This window comes from Formica exsecta, unplaced genomic scaffold (genome assembly GCF_003651465.1).
Source record: "Formica exsecta isolate Colony F162 unplaced genomic scaffold, ASM365146v1 scaffold113, whole genome shotgun sequence".
In the NCBI taxonomy this organism is placed as follows: domain Eukaryota; kingdom Metazoa; phylum Arthropoda; class Insecta; order Hymenoptera; family Formicidae; genus Formica; species Formica exsecta.
In genome coordinates, this window is record NW_021848470.1 from 129,857 (window position 1) to 138,117 (window position 8,261).

An 8,261-nucleotide genomic window follows, 5' to 3' on the forward strand; every position below is an offset into this window, starting at 1 on the left:
CGTGTAATCAACGTGCGCCGGCTTCGATTTTTTCGGGCTCCGCGCTTTGTAACGGGTGGTACCGGTACGTGACACACTTCGGCGACTTGTGCGAATCGCAACCGGCCCGCAGAGATCTCTTCGGAATACGCGAGAATGACAATCGCAGATGCAATCTGCGATTGCACACGGGGCCGTGCTCTGCAACGATGGATTCAGTTTAGCTGAAAATATCGCCTGAAGAGATTTTACGAAGTACATACACCATTTTGTTGCAGCTAAATATCTTTGTGCTGTTACGAAAACTGATTATTGCAGTGAAATTATCGAGAAATTATCTTTGTGTTTTTACTTAGTGATGTAAAATTTTTCGTATTAACCCAATAAGATTTTTCAAGATTTATCTAAGATTTGCAAGATATTTTTTAATGATTCTTGCTTTTTTATTAGGATGTTGTTAGCGGGAGTTATCATAATTATTTTTAATCTTAAATTATTATTCGAGATACCTGTCCATAAAATATTTTGAAGCTGTGTGTAATTTAATACGGATAGTAATTAAGAAGATTGAAATAACTAATATATACATATTTTAACTCTCAGATTAATTCTTGATTCAAAATACTTCTATAGTTTATTACGCGATATGTTTATATTATTTCTATGTACTTCGTAATATGTTTATGATATTCAGCTGCCAAATATAGGTAGTAATCCAGGATTAAAAGTAGCTTTGCGAAATTCGCGGTTATAAAGTCAACCCGGATTATATTGCACATGTCAGTATAACACTTGTAGTATATCTGTAATACATTCAAAGAAGGTACAATAATATAACATACTTGGAAATCTAATACTTACATTGAATGTTAGATTGTGTTGACTAAACATTTATTTAACGCTCCATAAGATATCTAAAAATTAAATAGAAATTTTTACTATTAATTTTTACTATTTTTACTATTAATATTTATAAGTTTTTTAAAATTAAAAAATTTGAAGTTTTGTTTACGCATATATTTAATTATTAATAAAACTTTTTTTTTAATTGGCGAGAATTTAAAGATTTTTTATGAAAATATCATCAATCAAAGACTAGATGTAAATCGTGTTTCAAATATTAATTAATATAGTAATTTAATTACTATTGAATCAACTTTTATTAATATATCTTAAATTTGCATAGTAAAATTCTCGCGACTCTTATCTAATGCCTTATAATTAAAAACTGATAACTACCAATTGTGTTATTTTTTCTTTAATTCTTTTGTAAGAAAATAAACAGTTTTAGTAATAGCATATGCCATGCATGCATCTGCATACTAAGGATAGATGCGTGCACACGACGAGCGTACTTTACATCGGAATGACGTCACCGCTTCATTCGTATTCTTTCGCGAGATGGTGCGCGCAGATTTTGACTGCCGATCACGTTTGCGCAGATTTTATGGACTTTTAACGGTGCTGGTACTCGCAGCCCGGGTCATTCTTATCTGTATTGCCTCACTACATTATTCTCGTAAAGATCGAGCGTTCGGCGCCAGTTCAATTTGCGAGACGCGCGTTCTCGATTACGATCAGGCTCTCGCGATCTGGCTTTCTGCCTCTTTGCCTTTTTTTTTTCTCTTTCATTGACAACTGAATAATCGAAATCATTATATATACAATATGCGGATCTACATATTCAAAAATTCAAACAAACAAAAATTCACTTAATAAATTTTTCTTTTCTTTTATGATCTCGTGTGCTAATATTTGAAGATATATTTTCTTGCGCTTATATTTCTTGATATAATTCTTTGTTAATTAAAGTTTAATTTAAAAAAGAAACCTTGATTTCAATTTTATATTCTTTTGTCTTATGAATTTATAATAATGTCAAATATTTGTCGAATAAAATTATTAATTAATTGCAACTGTAGATGTATTGAAATTTGTATTTTTAAAAATTTTAAAAGCAACAATCTAAATCTTATTTTTTTAATTTATAGAGAGAGAGAGAGAGAGAGAGAGGGAGAGAAAAAATATTCTTCTCTCTCACGTCATATTAAAAAGATATAGAATAAGAAGGGTTAAATAGAAACTGCTGAACTGCTGAATCTTTCAATAGTTCATTTTAGTATCTCATTCTCAGCTTTCTCCTGGCTATTATCGATTCATATATTGCCATCAGCGCAAATTATCGACGAGCACCATTTAGATCAGTATAATCGAGCGAAAACTCTAGTAATTACACCCGTAACGATGTTGCGATCGTTAAAACGTTTCTATGATCTTTTATGTTTTTGTCGCTCCGAATATTTTTTACTCCTTTTAGAGTGCATTTGTTTCACTTATCTACGAACCGGATATAATATTTTACGAGCATTGCCGCGCGACTTCGTTGTTCGTTGGAAACGTTACATTGTGCAAAGGTTTGACCTGCATTAACGAATTGCCGAAGGAAGTTAATTATATCTATTAACGATTGCGAGATATAATTGAAATATTTTCTACTTCTTTGTTTCGTATTTTGTGTAATTTATTGGGAAATTATTTTTTTACAAGTATTTTCAAATTCCTTTGTTCTTTGTTGAGTGATATTGATATCTGTGACAAATTAAAAAATATTTTCTTTAAGGATACAAAATTACTTTGTGTTATAACTATATTTTTATTTTAACGTTTAGGTATAAATCTTTACATTGATTTTTTATACATAATTTTTTTAAATATTATATTTTATGTAAATGTGTTGTGATATGCATATATATTTAGTCAAAATGTATTATAATATTTCCACTATAATAAAACTATTTTTTATTTTAATTTTATCGATATATGCAAAATGTAACAGTGAATACAAAAATTGGAAGAATTTTATTAAATTATAAAAGTAATTCACGCACACATACACGTGTCTTTTTCTTAAAAAAATATTATTCTTAAATATTATTATTTGCATCATACATACAATTATTTTCACTCCATTATTCTTAATGATTATTGTATACATATATTTTATTATGCTTATTATATTTATAAATCTACCGTGTTCAATATTTTATGCATGATCTTTAGAATGGACAAATAACTTCATTTTTTCTATCACTCTTGTATTTGCAATTTTGGATAAAGTTCCGAATAGGTGAACCCTTCGATTTTTTTGAAACTACACTATTTTTTGTATTTTTTAACGCTGATTACAAATATGATAATGAAAATTTGCGACAAGGTCATTTTCAAGGTCAAAACTCAAAAAAACTGAAAAAATATAACTTTTTAGACATTATTTCAATAAATATTGATGTAACAAAAAAATGTTTCAAATAAAAGTTGCAGTTCTTAAAAAAATACATCATTTATGTTCTATAAATTTTTTGCGTAAAACTGAAAGTTTTCGAGAAAATCGATGTTAAAGACTAAAAACAGCGGGTGAAGTTCCGAAAAACTAGACAAATAGGTTTGCGTGGAACCTCGCTCTACGTGGAAAGTTGTAAACCCATGTGGAATCGTATATGTACTGCAAATTTATAGAGAGAGAGAGAGAGAGAGAGAGGAAGAGAAATAATTATCTTCTCTCGCACGTCATATTAAAAAGATATAGAATAAGAAGGGTTAAATAGAAACTGCTGTTACGTTAAATCTTTCAATAGTTCATTTTAGTATCTCATTCTCAGCTTTCTCCTGGCTATTATCGATTCATATATTGCCATCAGCGCAAATTATCGACGAGCACCATTTAGATCAGTATAATCGAGCGAAAACTCTAGTAATTATACCCGTAACGATGTTGCGATCGTTAAAACGTTTCTATGATCTTTTATGTTTTTGTCGCTCCGAATATTTTTTACTCCTTTTAGAGTGCATTTGTTTCACTTATCTACGAACCGGATATAATATTTTACGAGCATTGCCGCGCGACTTCGTTGTTCGTTGGAAACGTTACATTGTGCAAAGGTTTGACCTGCATTAACGAATTGCCGAAGGAAGTTAATTATATCTATTAACGATTGCGAGATATAATTGAAATATTTTCTACTTCTTTGTTTCGTATTTTGTGTAATTTATTGGGAAATTATTTTTTTACAAGTATTTTCAAATTCCTTTGTTCTTTGTTGAGTGATATTGATATCTGTGACAAATTAAAAAATATTTTCTTTAAGGATACAAAATTACTTTGTGTTATAACTATATTTTTATTTTAACGTTTAAGTATAAATCTTTACATTGATTTTTTATACATAATTTTTTTAAATATTATATTTTATGTAAATGTGTTGTGATATGCATATATATTTAGTCAAAATGTATTATAATATTTCCACTATAATAAAACTATTTTTTATTTTAATTTTATCGATATATGCAAAATGTAACAGTGAATACAAAAATTGGAAGAATTTTATTAAATTATAAAAGTAATTCACGCACACATACACGTGTCTTTTTCTTAAAAAAATATTATTCTTAAATATTATTATTTGCATCATACATACAATTATTTTCACTCCATTATTCTTAATGATTATTGTATACATATATTTTATTATGCTTATTATATTTATAAATCTACCGTGTTCAATATTTTATGCATGATCTTTAGAATGGACAAATAACTTCATTTTTTCTATCACTCTTGTATTTGCAATTTTGGATAAAGTTCCGAATAGGTGAACCCTTCGATTTTTTTGAAACTACACTATTTTTTGTATTTTTTAACGCTGATTACAAATATGATAATGAAAATTTGCGACAAGGTCATTTTCAAGGTCAAAACTCAAAAAAACTAAAAAAATATAACTTTTTAAATATTATTTCGATAAATATTGATGTAACAAAAAAATGTTTCAAATAAAGGTTGCAGTTCTTAAAAAAATACATTATTTATGTTCTATAAATTTTTTGCGTGAAACTGAAAGTTTTCGAGAAAATCGAGGTTAAAGACTAAAAACGGCGGGTAAAAATACAAAAAATAGTGTAGTTTCAAAAAAATCGGAGGGTTCACCTATTCGGAACTCCACCCGCAATTTTTTTCAAGTCGAATGGCAACAGGATCAAATTATCGGTAAATTATATCTGCGCACGTCGATTCTGGTTCGGCCATTCTGACCGCAGCAACGCGGTTATGTCATCGTTTTCACGATGAACGACATGCAATAACGTCGGGTTTGGCAGTACGTTCTATGTTGCGTATACCACGAACTCGGTATAATATACGAACCGCATTTGATAAGTGCGCACTGTGCTTAGTAAGCACACTGGTCGATCATTTATTGATCTCGTAAAAAAGCCGGCCTCTCTCGATTTGTGCCGTTGCGTTGCGGACTTCCATGTATTCAAAGTTCTTCAGGAATATCGCCACGCGTGCTCCGTTATTTATCTTCGAAATACGCGTATCATCATTTCGCGATTTCGATGATCTCGTGAACCGTCAGTTCATGATTATTAGTCAGTTATTATTATTATTATTATTATTATTATTATTATTATTATTATTATTATAAATTTTCTTATTAATCGAAATCTGAAAAGAGCAGAACTTTTTCTTGCAGTATTGGAAATTTATGAGATAATCTTGCGCGCGTACTTGAGACATGCCGTCGATAAGATTACATAATTATTATCGTATATTAGAGGATTAATATTGAATAGACAGTAACTGATGCGCACTCTTATTGAACTATATTTCCTTCTATTCCAAATTGAAATATATGCACATAAAATCTGAAATCGTTACGAATACATATGATAAATATCGAACAGAGAGATAAAGAGAGAGAGAGAGAGAGAGAGAGAGAGAGAGAGACATGTGCTCTATGGGTGCGTATCTTGTTCGACACCGCGATTTCCACGAATTTCTCTCGTGCCGGCTCGATGCAAATACATATGTATAATATAAGGAGGAACATATATATGGTCTCTCTCTCTTTCTCTCTCTCTCTCTCTCTCTCTCTCTCTATGCGCGAGCTAATAATACAGCCAGCCGATATATAACCAGCGAGCGAGTGTTTTGCTCGGCGTATGCAGGTCCAGTGCAGAGATCCGCCCACGTATCGTCGTTTAGTTCTATCTTAAATCTCGAGATGATTTTAGTATCCCACCGGTTCTGCGTCTAATCGCACGCGCGCGAGACATATTAGCATCTCTCTCGGTGAAGACGCGAGCGATTATCGGATCTTCACTATCGACAAAAGAGAATTAGTTTCTGAGTAAAACAAAACGCGCGATCGCGATTGTTAGATTTTATCCAATAACAAACGTTCGAGATCATTGTATTTCGGCGACGATATCGCGGTGTTTTTTTTTTTTTTATATATATATTTTTTTTTATTGTAAAGAATACATTTAGAAGGGAAGGGTCATTCATTTTGAAGGAAAAATTGTTTCCTTTTTGTGTATAACTCTATTTTTTACTAAGTATATGTGATTTTATAAGTGTTAAAAGCACACGACCTATTTAGTGAGAAATTGCAGTCGATTGATTTCTATAGTTATTGTCATCTCGCGAGTGCGCCATTACGGAGAATTCTGAGGGGAACGCCCCTGCAGCATCCAACGCAGGGGTACCGGCCATTTACCTGAACGACGGCTACGTCGACAGGTAAAGATCGTTTTGTCAGAGGAAAGATGGGTCTCCGTCTCGATTAATTCTTTTCATGATCTTCCTGTCTGCTACCTCTTCGCGTGTGGATCTTCTGAAAAGATTTCATCTCGATTTATCATGGCTGCGTCAGCTGTTGCGCGTTGCTTTGTAGATATCTAGGCATAGAGATATTCAATCCATTGTCAGTGAACGAAAAATCTGCTCTGGCGCCGGATATAGGAACATATTTTATTGTGCGAAACAACGAGTACATATATCATAAATCTTGTGAATTTTATGTATTTTAGCGAGAGACATAAGATAGAGTAATTATGCATACGAAAAAGAAAAATAAATATGATGAAAAAATAGATGAGAGAGATATATAATTTAATCATTGCTTACAATTATTAATTGGATAAATTATACGTTATTCTTCGTCGAATTCTCTTAGATAAATATTAATATTTCGATGATATACAATCTTATCCTATAATTTTATATACAATTTTTATACGATATATTAAATGATAGCAATATATTAAAAAAAAGAAAACTTTGAAGTTGTGTAACGGATTAGAATATAACAATTCTGAATATTAAAAATTCACGCGGTATATGTGTATATTTGTCAATGATTCTAATATTTGTTGAATCTATATTTACTGAATATTTTCGTTATATTTATCTCCCATGGATATCTTTATGCCATAATAGGATAACAGGGTGTCTACACCCTGGAAAAATATGGAAAACCTAGAATTTTAAGGAAATTTTTTTGTACCTGGAGAGATCAGGGAGTTCTCGTGGAATTTAAAAAAAAATTCTCTCTGATAATTTTGCTCTTGCATACTGTAAACAGTAGGCAATCCGCCGATAAGCCAAGTTATGAATTATGTGTTTAAAATGTATTATAAATATATATTTATTTCTGTTTATATATTCAAGTCTTAACAAAATATTGAATATGCAGTACATGTTCTTTATTTTAATTTTTAGTAACAAAAAATGAAAATATTATAAAAGTTAAAAATTTTTATCTTAACAAAAACTATTCAGTTTTTTTCAGTACATTTGTGAATCTAGCACTTGAAACTTAAATGGCTTTGTGTTTTTCCTTCGCATGAGTGAAAAACATTAGAAAACGCGTAAAAAAAAACTTATTTTAGGAAATTGCATAAAAAAATCTTTGAAATATTTTCTTTACCTGGAATTATGAACAAAAAAAAACATGGAAGATCAGAGAATTTTCAAGGAATTTTTTTTACAAGATTTGAATAGACACCCTGGATAACGTAAACCGCTTTCGTGTCAGCAAAGATATTCAAATATTCTCGCGGTATCCGCGCATTGGTTTCCTCTTGTTATTTCCCGACTCGGGATCAGACACGCCGGCGTTATTTGAACGGGCCGCTCGCAATTCATTTGGCCGATCATTCTCGTTAATTATGCAGTTATGCGCCGCACAACGGTCGAACGAGCCGCGCGGTCTATCGTTATAGCGTCGAACGAGAGATTCGCAGCCTTGAAAACCTTTAACTATGACCGAGCGAAACGCTACGCTGGCTAGCGAGTGGGTTGTAAAAAAAAAAAAAAAAAAAAAAAAAAAAAAAAAAAAAAAAAGCAAAAGACTTCCATTGAAGATGAAGCAATGACATGCACGTCGAGTATAACACTTGTAGCTTTTGAAGAGAAAAAGATTTTGAAGATGCAAATT

General features: G+C 31.1%; 1 protein-coding gene across 5 annotated transcripts in view; it reads left to right on the forward strand.

Annotated features, from left to right (window-relative positions):
• Positions 1 to 8,261, forward strand: part of LOC115236899 (protein phosphatase Slingshot) — a 167,458-nt gene that overhangs the window by 71,484 nt on the left and 87,713 nt on the right. Inside the window, exon 1 of one of the 5 annotated variants that reach the window (XM_029809652.1) lies at positions 6,455 to 6,562. The exons of the other annotated variants lie outside the window; for them this stretch is intronic. The gene's annotated coding sequence lies outside the window, so the exon portion shown is untranslated. Of the gene's footprint in view, positions 1 to 6,454; positions 6,563 to 8,261 lie in introns of those variants that run through there. 5 annotated transcript variants of the gene reach the window in all.